At 38.9% G+C, this 12,332-nt stretch overlaps 1 pseudogene across 1 annotated transcript; it reads left to right on the top strand.

Annotated features, from left to right (window-relative positions):
• Positions 1–9,762: 9,762 nt before the first annotated feature.
• Positions 9,763–10,644, top strand: LOC308499268 (adenylyltransferase and sulfurtransferase MOCS3-like; annotated as a pseudogene). Its single transcript has one exon. The product of its transcript is annotated as an adenylyltransferase and sulfurtransferase MOCS3-like (transcript).
• Positions 10,645–12,332: the final 1,688 nt, after the last annotated feature.

Raw genomic sequence — 12,332 nt, 5'->3', positions numbered from 1 at the left:
TAACCTAATGTTGACACATTAAATCCTTTGGCATGACAAAAATATTACAATCATCATTTTCTTTTACACCTGGGCACACTATAAATGACCATAATCAATAACAATGCAAAGAATACAAATATTGTGTAAATATTATGAAAATAGGAAAATCAGGTCACAAGGATTCTCAAGCTCCTCCTAAAACCTACACACTAGGATCCAAGGGGTCCAGGTGAGAAAAACATCCCTTCCTTTATTGGTCAAAAGACCATCATCAAAGTCTCATAACAAACATTCTCCAGCATGAGGCATGAATTCATTTTTTTAAAAAAGTTAAAATTTTATGCTGGCGGCATTATAGGAAAAGTTTACCACAGAATTTTCAAAAGAACTCCTCTAGATAATTAAAACAATCTGAGACATGCCAAAGATGGAATGTTAGGTAAATGCTATGCCGACTGCATCCCAGGATCACACCAAAATTACAAATAAATTATAGAACAATCAACCTCAAGAATCATCTCAAAACTAGTCAAACAATAACTCTATAATTAAGGACATAAAAATGAAGCTACATCGGGACTGGTAGGAAGACTGGAGATGAAAGTGGACTGATCTCAAGCCCATGGGTGGTGGTTGAATGCCGGGAAAACACTTTGATGGCAGAGGTCCACCCTGAAGAGTGAGGTGTCCCAGCCCCATGCCGTGCTTCCCAGCACAGGGGTCCTGAGCCAGGAAGAAAAGGTCCCATTGCGTCTGGCAGTGAAAATCAGAGAGGATGCTGTCTGCCCTTCCAGGTGGGCAGAGGGCAGCTAGAAACACAGACACCCTCTTGCAGAGCCAGCACATGGACTCACTCGCTAGCAAACACTCACCTGGTCTCTGATGGAGGAGTGGCAGCTTGCGAGTCTCAGAGACATGTGGGACAGTTGTACGGCTTTTGGGCAGGAGCTGGAAGAACAGGAGCCATTGCTGTCCCTGCTGGAGCCTGACACAATTGCCTACAGGAAGACACCATATTGTCAGTGTTAAGTCTTCCCTCAAAGTGCCAAGTCTGAGACCACAATGACCTGATGGAATCCGTGTGGGCACACCACCTTTATGACATCCTGGGTCCCCACCCCCAAACACAGCTGGTGCTACATCTCCTGGGATGCTCTTGACTGCTGGGCTGCTAGCCCCACCTCACAGGAAGTAGAAGGCTTTAAATAGCAAAGGATGGCCCATGTCAATCCTGGGATATTTTGGTGGTGTACAGCAACCCAAATCCTGTGCCATGGCAACTTTTGGGCAGCTCTTGGGAATTTGTGAGCCTGAGGCAAGCAGTGGTGGGGTGCGGTATTCTAAGGGTATTTCATGAAATGGTCACAGGACAGGCACTGCTCCAAGGCAAGGGGTGACTGGCTGCAGTGTTCTCAGAGCACCGTTCAAAGTGGTCACAGGCCAGGCACTGGCATAAGAACTGAATCTGCATTAACTTTGTAAAAACCACTGGCCACATCTCATGACGCCCTAGGAATCCACCTTGCCCACAAGTGCTGCATCGCCATGGGCATTCTCAATACAAGGTCAACCAGACCAGCCTGTACACCTAAGGAGGCTCTTTCAACTGCTGAGCCTTATGGGCAGCCAGCAGGTGGCAATGAGCTGGGGGCCCTGAGCCTTTTTCTAAGCAGCTTCAGGCCCACTACTGGTGGCAGCCAGCCTCAGTTCATAGTAAGGCCACCCTCACATGCTTCCAGGTCCAGCAAAGGCAGCAGCCAACCACATATAGCTCTGGGACTTCTACTAGATAGACATGGGTTGGTAACAGGCAAGGTTGAAATTGGCCTTCATGGGAGCCCCTCCCAAGAGACACCAGAAACAACACACCCAGAGGCCAGCTTCAGACCTTTCCAGAGCACTACCTAGTTAGCCCCACAGGCATCACACCCAGAGGGGTTCTCTACTCCTCTTTGAACCCACGGGGGGAAAATCCTCCTCTAAGGGGTCAGCCCCCATACAGCAGCTCATACACTTTGTGCATAGCCACTCCTCACAGTCAGTCTGGGAGTCAATCCCACTCACTGATGCACCAAAAGCAATTGAGGCTCAACTACAATAGGAGAACATAGACAACACATACAAGGGAAACTCCTGGAATACACACATGGGAGATCAAGGAGAATGCGCCATTCTACCACACAGGACACATACTACATAAGTCCACCATGCAAAGACTGAGAGACACAGGACATCTACCAAATTCACAGAAGCAAATACAGATCAGCAGCCAGAATGAGAAAACAAGGAAACATGCCCCAACTAAAAGAACAGTAGAAACCTCCAGAAATAAAACTAAATGAAATGGAGGCAACCAACCTACCAGACACAGATTAAAACACTGATTATAAGAAAGCGTCAGGAACTTAGTGAAAATTTCAACAGAGATAAAAAGCATATAGAAGGACATAAAAACCATAAAAAAGAACCAGTCAGAAATAAAGAATAATGGAAATGAAGAATACACTAGAAGGAATCAACATCAGGTTAAATGAAGCAGAGGATCAAATTAGCAATTTAGAAGACAAAGTAGTAGAAAACACCCAATCAGAACAACAATAAAAAATAAAATAAAACTGAAAATAATTAAGATCCTTTTAAGGGACCTGTAGGATGACATCAAGTGTAACAACATTTGTACCTTAGGGTTACCAGAAGGAAAAGAGAGTGAGCAAGGTATTGAGAACCTATTTAAAGAAATAATGACTGAAAAATTCCTTAATGTGGCAAAGGAAATAGACACACAAACCCAGGAAATCTGGGGTAGCAATACTTATATCAGACACAATGCACTTTAAAATGAAGACTATAATAAAACACAAAAAAGGGCATCATGTAATAATAAAGGGGTCAATCCAACAAGAGGACATCACCCTAGTAAAAATTTATATACCAAACACAGGAGCACCTAAATATGTAAAGCACATATTGATGAACATAAAGTAAGACATTCATAGTAGGGAACTTTCACACCCCACTGACACCAATAGAAAGATCTTCCAGACAAAAAAATCAACACAGAAACAGCAGCCTTAAATGACACACTAAACCAGATGGATTTAATTGATAGTTTTAGAGCATTTCACCCAAAGCAGCTGAATATACATTCTTTTCAGATACAAATGAAACATTTTCCAAGATAGACCATATCTTAGGCCACAAACCAAATCTCAACAAGTTTAAGAACATTGAAATCATATCAAGCATCTTCTCTAACTACAGTGGTATGAAATTAGAAATTACAAAACACAAAACAAAACAAACAAACAAACAAAAACTGAAGAACACACAACAATATGGAGACTAAATAACATGTTACTAAATAATGAATGGATCAACAATGAGATCAAGGAAGAAATCAAAAAAACATCTTGAGATAAATGGAAATGAAAACACAACCCCAAATCTATGGGACACAGCAAAAGCAGTCCTAACAGGAAAATTCATAGCACTGCAGGCCTATCTAAAGAAACAAGAGAAATCTCAAGTCAACAGTCTATCTTTACACATAAGGGAACTGGGGAAAAAACAGCAAACAAAGCCCAAAGTGAGTACAAGAATGGAAATAATAAAGATCAGAGTGGATATAAATGAGACTAAAAATAAAAAAGTGAAGAAGACCAATGAAACCAAGACCTAGATTTTTGAAAAGATAAAAAAGATTGACAAACCTGGAGCTGGCCCGGTGGCTCAGGCAGTTAGAACTCCGTGCTCCTAACTCCGAAGGCTGCCAGTTCGATTCCCACAGGGGCCAGTGAACTCTCAACCACAAGGTTGCTAGTTAGAGTTCCCACAAGGGAGGGGGTCTCTGCCCCCTGCAACTAATGATTGAACACAGCATCTTGACCTGAGCTGCCACTGAGCTCCTGGATGACTCAGTTGGGTGGAGCGTGCGTCCTCTCAACCACAAGGTTGCTGGTTCGACTCCTCAAAGGATGGTGGGCTGCGCCCCCTACAATTAGCAATGGCAACTGGACATGGAACTGAGCTGCGCCCTCCACAACTAAGACTGAAATGGCACCCTCCACAACTAAGATTGAAGCTGAATGGCACCCTTCACAACTTGAAGCTGAATGGCACCCTCCACAACTAAGATTGAAAGGACAACAACTTGGAAAAAATCCTGGAAAAATACACACTGTTCCCCTTCCCCAATAAAATCTTAAAAAAAAAAAAAAAAAACCCTCCAGAAAAAGAAACAAAATATATGTTTTAAAATAAAAAAATAAAAAATTGACAAATCTTTAACCAGACTCATCAAGAAAAAAAGAGAACCCAAATAAATAAAATCCAAAATGAAAGAGAAGGGACAATTGACAGCACAGAAATACAAAAAAAAAAAAAAAAGAAAATACTATGAGTAACTATACAGCAACATATTGGACAATCTGGAAGAAACAGATAAATGCCCCGAAGCATACAATCTTCCAAGTCTCAATCAAGAAGAAACAGAAAATCTGAACAGACTGATTACCTCCAATAAAATGGAATAAAATCAGTAATCAACAAGCTCCCAACAAACTAAAGTTTGGACCAGTTGGCTTCCCATGTGAATTTTAACAATAATTCAAAAAAGAATTAATACCTATTCTTCTTAAACTATTGCAAAAAATCGCAGAGGCAGGAAGGCTCCCAAACTCATTTTAAGAGGCCACCATTACCCTGATTCCAAAACCAAATACGTTACAAAAAAAAGAAAACTATAGGCCGAAATCCCTAATAACATAGATGCTAAAAGCCTAGCAAACCGAAGTCAACAGTACATTAACAAGATAACACACCACAACCAAGTGGGATTCATCCCTGGAATGCAACCTTGGTTCGATATATGCAAATCAATTAATGTGATACACCACATAAACAAAATAAAAATGAAAATCATATTGTCATATCAATAGATGTGGAAAAGGCATTTGACAAAATCCAGCATCCATTTATAATAATAATAATAATAATAAAACAAAACTCTCAGCAAAGTGGGAATAAAAGGACCATATCTCAACATAACAGAAGCCATATATGACAAACAGCTAATATACTCAATGAGGAAAAGCTAAAAACATTCCCCTTAAGATCAGGAACAAGACAAGTATGTCCTTTGTCACCACTTTTATTCAATATACTACTGGAAGTTCTACTCACAGCAATCAGACAAGAAGAAGAAATGAAAGGCATCCAAATGGAAAAGAAAGAACAAAAATTATCATTATTTGCAGATGACATAACACTATATAGAGAGAACCCCGAAGATTCCACCAAAAAACTATTAGAACTGATAAATGAATTTAGTAAAGTAGCAGGATACAAAACTAATAATTCAGAAATTGCTTGCATTTTTATACACCAATAACGAACTATCAGAAAGAGAAATTAAGAAAATAATCCCATTTACAATTTCATCAAAAAAATAATAAAATACTTAGGAATAAATTGAACCAAGGAAGTAAAAGACCTGTACTCAGAAAATTATAAGACAATGAAGAGAGAAATTAAAGAAGATACAAATAAATGGAAACATATACCATGTTTATGGACAACAAGAATTAATATAGTTAAAATGTCCATACTACCCAAAGAAATATATAGATTCAACACGATCCCTATCGAAATACAGATGGCAAATTTCACAGAACTAGAATAATCCTAAAATTTATATGGAACCATAGGAGACCCTAAATACCGTGTTTCCCCGAAAATAAGACCTAGCTGGACAATCAGTTCAATGCATCTTTTGGAGCAAAAATTAATATAAGAGCTGGTATTATTTTATATTATATTACATTATATTGTAATATAAAGACCCGGTCTTATTTTACCATACTACCGGGTCTTATATTAATTTTTGCTTCAAAAAATGCATCAGGGCTGATTGTCTGGTTAGGTCTTATTTTCAGGGAAACACAGTAGCCACAGCAATCCTGATAAATAAGGGGGTATCACGCTACTTGATATCAAATTATACTACAAGGCTATAGTTATAAAAACAGCATGGTACTGGCATCAAAACAGACACATAGATCAATGGAACAGCATTTGGAACCCAGAAATAAACCCATGCTTATAAGGTCATTTAATCGATGACAAAGGAAGCAAGAATTCACAATGGGGTAAAGACAGTCTATTTCATAAATGGTGCTGGGAAAACTGGACAGATCCATGCAAAAAATAATGAAACTGGACCACCTTCTTACACCATATACGAGAATAAACTCAAAATGGATTAAAGACTTAAATGTAAGACCCAAAACCATAAGGTTCATAGAAGAAAATACAGGAATTAAACTCTCAGACATTACCCTTAGTAATATTTTTACTGATAATTCTCCTCAGGCAAGGGAAACAAATAAAATAAATAAATAAACAAATGGGATTACCTCAAACTAAAAGCTTTTTGCACAGCAAAGAAAACCATCATCAAAACAAAAAGACATCCTACTGAAAGGGAGAAGATATTTGCCAGTGCTACATCTGATAAGAGATTAATATCCAAAATTAATTTTAAAATACTCAACTCAACACCAAAAACTTACAAGCCAATTAAAAAATGGGCAGAGGACTTGAACAGACATTTCTTCAAAGAGAACATACAGATGGCTAATACATATATGAAAAGGTGCTGAACATCACTAATCATCAGAGAAATGCAAACATAAACCACAATGAGATAACACCTCACTACTGTCAAAATGGCTATCATCAATAAATCAAACAAGGTCTGGCGAGTGCGTGGAGAAAAGGAAATCGTCATGCACTGTTGGTGGGATTGCAAATTGGGTCAGCCTCTATGGAAAACAGTTTGAGGTTCCTCAAAAAATTAAAAACAGAACTACCTTATGACCCAGCAATTCCACTTCTGGGTGATTGATCCAAAGAAATCCAAAGTAGTATTTTGAAAAAATATATGCACTCCTAGTTTTACTTTAAAGCTATTCACAATAGCCAAAATATGAAACTAACCGGAATGCCCATCAATAGACAATTGGATAAAGAAATTGTGGTACATTTATACAATGTAGTATTACTCTGCCATTAGAAAAGCATGAAATCTTACCGTTTGCAACAACATGGCTGGACCTAGAAGATATTATGCTAAATGGAACAAGTCAGACAGAGAAAGACAAATAGCGTATGATCTCACTTATATGTGGTATCTAAAGAACAGAATAAACAAGCAAACAAAACAGAAATCGACTCAGATGCAGAGAATAAATTGATGGTTGCTAGCTGGGAGGGGGGTTAGAGGATGAGTGAAAAAGATAAAGGATTAAGAAGTACAAATTGGTAGTCACAGGGATGTGAAATACAGTATGGGGAATATAGTCAGTCATGTAGTAAAGACTATGTAGGGTGTCAGATGGGTACTGGTCTTATGGGGGGGGTCACTTCATAGATTATATAAATGCCTAGCCATTGTGTTTGCACACCTGAAATTAACATAAAATAATATTGAATATCAACTATAATTTTATACACACACCCCGAGGGTGCCAAAAAAATGTATACACATTTCAAGCGATGTTATCTATGTAACAGTAGTAGTTTGCCATAATCAGAAGTGTCTGGATGCTGACGGTAACCACTTTGAGCACCTCTTGTAATTGCAGAAGTCAAACATGACTATATATTTTTTTTTCTTTTTTTTTTTTTTTTTTAATTAATTTATTTATTAGTTTCAGGTGTACAAAACAAGGTAATACTTAGACGTTCATCATTTATATCCCTCATACTGTGAACCCCCCTCCCCCCATCCACTATCCCTCCGACCTCACACTGAACCATCACATTATATATATAAAATTATAGTTGGCATTCATTAATGTTTAGCTTCTGATGTACAATGCCATGATCAGGTATCCACAGTATCCCTGAGGTGGTCTCCCAAATAGGACGCATGTCCATCGGATACCCAACAAAATCTTTACAACATTATAGAATACCTTCCCCAAATTAATTTTCAAAAGAAAAACCCTGAGGCCATCTTGTGGTTACCAGCTGCTTCCAAATCCCTTCACCTTTCCCCTTATCCCCAACCCCCTCCCACACACCCATCTAACCACTCTCGGTTTTTTCTCTGCGTCCCCAAAACTGACTCTGATTAGTTCATTCACATAGTCTTTTCTTTAGATTCCATATATAAGTGAGATCATATGGTACTTGTCTTTCTCTTTCTGACTTATTTCACTTAACATAATGTTCTCTAGATCCATCCATGTTGCTGCAAATGATAAGATTTCTTTCTTCTTTATGGCTGCGTAATACTCCATTGTATAAATGTACCGCAGCTTCTTAATCCACAAACGTGACTATATATTGAGTATTTCAATTTTAATACAGTTTTTTCCCTTCTTAAAACGTGTATACATTTTTTGGCACTGTGCGCACGCACGTGTGTGTATTCATTTACGGGATGTAAAGTATAGCACAAGGAATATAGTCAATGGTATTATAATAGCTATGTACGATATCAGATGGGTCGTAGACTTGTTGGGGTAATCACTTTATGAGCGGTGTTAATGTCTAATCATTATGTTGTTTTGAAATTAGTAATAAAAAAATTTAAAGAAAAATAGAACTAGTATAATGCCATAGTAAATAATATTGTTAAATCAATAATTTTCCTCAAATCTATCCTGTAATACATGCAACAAATAAAAATTGGTAATCATTCTATAGTATGAAATCTTACAAATCACAAACAAAAAGACAAACAGTCTAAGACAAAAATACATGGAGGATATGAACAGACAATTCACATAAGTAAAAATGGACAATAACACAGAAACAATGGCAAAGGCACTGATTTTAGGTAAACGCAAATTGAGTCAACAAATTGTTACCATATAACGTTTATCAAACACAAGAATTGATGTGGGGTAAGGCCTCTCTGACTTCCAGGAAGTACTCACCTTGAAGGCTGAAGTTGCCCAGCATGAAGAGGCACTGAGTTCCCAGAAGCAGAGGCTGGCTGCAGCTCTTTTGGCACAGCAGGACCCAAAATAACTGGTTCTGGTGTCACCCCTGCCACCGAGGCTACCTGTCCCAAGATGAGATTCTGTGTTACAGCCAGCAAGCCATTAGTGCTGCCTGAGCTGGGCCTGCACCCTGCTGTGCCTGGCAAATGGGTCCCGGCTAGTCCTTGGCTTCAGTGTACTCAGCTGCCTAAGGCTCAGCACCTGACAGCAGCCAGCAGGTATAGCCTGCCTTGGCCTTGTAATTAGAACGTAGTAGAAATGAGCAGACCCTCCAGGACAGGGTCTACTGGGCCTCACCTTGCTGCACCACCTCAGTTCCGAGAGGAGTGTGTGTGATGCAGGATCTCTGGTCCCACTACCCGCACAAGAATGCAGGATATAGTGAGGCCAAAAGGAAACACCAATGGAACCATGGATAGGGGGTTCATACCACTATATTCTCTCTGGAGGCTGGGTTGGCTCCACACGATCTGCAATCCGTAGTCTGCTTGCTAACCCCACTTGCTAGCTACAATCCACCCTCCGCTTCTCTGCCAACCAACCAACCAACCCCTTTGCCAGCGTAGCCATGGCAGTTATATTAGTGGCTAATGGCTAACCGGTAACAGCTGATGACCACCCAGCCACAGCAGACGGCCATCTGATTACAGCTGATGGCCATCTAATAACCGAGCCAGTACCTTTCCACGTGAGGCCGAGAGCCTGGAAACTGCTCTCTGGGACTCCGTCCCCACAATGCGTGTCCTATGCTCTAGCACCTACGTCAACCATGGTGCTAGATGGAGGCGGCTGCTGGGACGTGCTGGCTGGTTGCTCAGACAACGTGCCCTCTCACTACCTGGTTAACGACACCTGGGTGCTGGCGGATCAGCCTTCTGTGTTGACAAGCGTGATGTGCTCTGAGTGTCAAACCACAGCCTACCACTATAATGGCGAGCCTTGCCATCACTGCGTATTTCCCCAGCCACCTCCAGCTGAGACGGTGACCAACTGCATGGATGGCAGGGTGCTTGGAGTCGTAACTGGGGTCCTGGGTGGCCTGCAGGCACTGGAGGTGTTGAAGATTGCTGCAGGTTTGGGCCCCTCAGACAGTGGCAACCGGTTGCTCTTTGATGCCTACAGAAGACATTTCTGCTGTATTGGGCCACAGGCCCGAATGTGCAGCATGTCAGCAGCTGCCCAGTGACTAACTTGCAGAACTGAGAAGACATTTGCGCTCCTCAGCCACCAATAAGTACCACTTGCTGCAGTTGCTGAGCCCGGAAGAGCGAGTTTCCATCACCAACTATAAGTGATTTCCAGATTCTGGGTCATACTACCTGTTGCTAGACATCTGGCCTCTAGTGGAGGTGGACAAGTGTTGTTTGCCTCATGCCCTACACATCCCTTTGAAACATTTGGAACCAAGAGATACGGACAGCCTGCAATTCTTAGGAGAGACTATCAGGGAAAGGAAGCAGAGCACATAGGAAGGAGCAGGTCTCCCCATTTATGTGATATGCCAAACTGGTCAGTGAATCCCAGAAAGCCGTGAAGATCTGCAATTCTTGACAGCTGTCCAAGAGTTAGACTCTTTTTAAGAGTCCATCATGTTATGGGGGGCTTCATGGCCCATGCTGCCAAAATTGAGGGTACATTTCCAAAGTTCTGAGTAGCTGATATAGTCTATCCTGGGAAAGAGATGGACTGCTACATTACCCTAAAACTATTTTGATTTGCAATTTTTTTCAGTAATGTACAAGAAGAGCCTAGGATTCTACAATATCTGTGAATAATAAATGGACTCCTTATTATAAGAGGCATTTTTATTATAATTTGTTGTATGATAGCAGTTATTAATAGGTTATAATAGTGTTTCTGACAACTGTCTTGTGTTTTCAGCGTTTGGTGTCTTGAACATGTGAGTTATAATATAAGTAACAGGATTTTGTGTTTTAACCTGTAGATTTTTTGTGTCCTGACAGTTTTTTTTCCATCTTCCCCAATCAAAAAGCTTTCTAAATTATCCATTTTATGCTTGGAATTAAGGTGTAGTAAACTGTCTTACTGAACTGATCACAGACGATATACTTAAAGTCAGCTTATTGTTTACTAAGACATTCTTTGGGTCTTATTTCTACTTCAAATAATAAAATATATTCTACAGAAATGATTAAAATGTAATTTTTTTTAATTATGTGGGAAGTGGTCATTCTATTAAATATTGTGAAGTAATATCAAAGTGAGATATTTACAGTTTAGCAAGATAAAGCCAATTACCTTTACAGTAAGTCAGTTTCTCTTATAAATTGCTGATTTTTTCTTAAAGTTAGCTTTAGGGTCCGCCTTATGTTGTACAAATGTAACATTTTCTAAACTGTGTACTATAGTTTGGCTTGCTTTGGACCTTCAAGTCCAACTCCCAACCTTCTTTTCTTTCCCTTACCCCTTTTCCCTAAAACATCTGTTATTTTTATTTTGGGCTTTATTGTATGGCCAGGACCTCAAATACAATATTGATTAATTAAAGCAGAATAGTGAACGTTCTTATCTCCTTTCCAATGTCAGGTGGAAAACTTTGACTGTTCGACAAATATGGTTTGTTATTGCTTTGCTGATTGAAGAAATTTTCTTCTATTAGAAAAATAATCCGAGAAAAATATTTTTAGGGAGTATAATGTGAAATAATGCTTTCAAATAAAATCTAAAGATACTGTTTAACTCTGGAATTCTACTCCTATGATCTGTCATGTAAAAACTTACACAGGCATATATTTATGTATAGCATGTTCCCTCAGATACCTAAATACCTATCAGTCAATGAACACACTTACATCCAATGAAAGGTATAAGGTATACAGTAATAACAAAGAATATTAGATTACAGGCAATATTCTTGCATGTTCTCCATGTCACATTGCTAAATAAATAAGTTCCAGAAAAAAACATAAGTATAATACTCTTCTTTAAAGTAAAATATATGCAAAAGTAATATATATACTTTTAAAATATATACTCTTCTAAAGTAAAATATATGCAAATTTGTATTAAACAGAGGACATATTCCAGAAAAATACATAGAATTTCCAGTGATGGTAATTTAAATGTTTGTAAGTATCACAACATGGTTTTCATGTATTATGTGGAATAAAATCTTCATTAGTGAAATAAACATATTGATTCAAGATAACAAGTTCAAACATTTGGATTATCAGTTTGGTGGTGTCATTCAGAGTACTTGAATTGACCAAAAATCTGTATATTATCTATTGTATCAAATTGGGGCACTTTTTTCATATTTAAAAAACCTTTTATTTAAAATATATAGGAGTAAATATATATTACAATATTTATGTTACA

This window comes from Rhinolophus hipposideros (assembly GCF_964194185.1).
Source record: "Rhinolophus hipposideros genome assembly, chromosome: 1".
In the NCBI taxonomy this organism is placed as follows: Eukaryota; Metazoa; Chordata; class Mammalia; order Chiroptera; family Rhinolophidae; genus Rhinolophus; species Rhinolophus hipposideros.
This window is presented reverse-complemented; position numbering and strand designations above follow the sequence as displayed.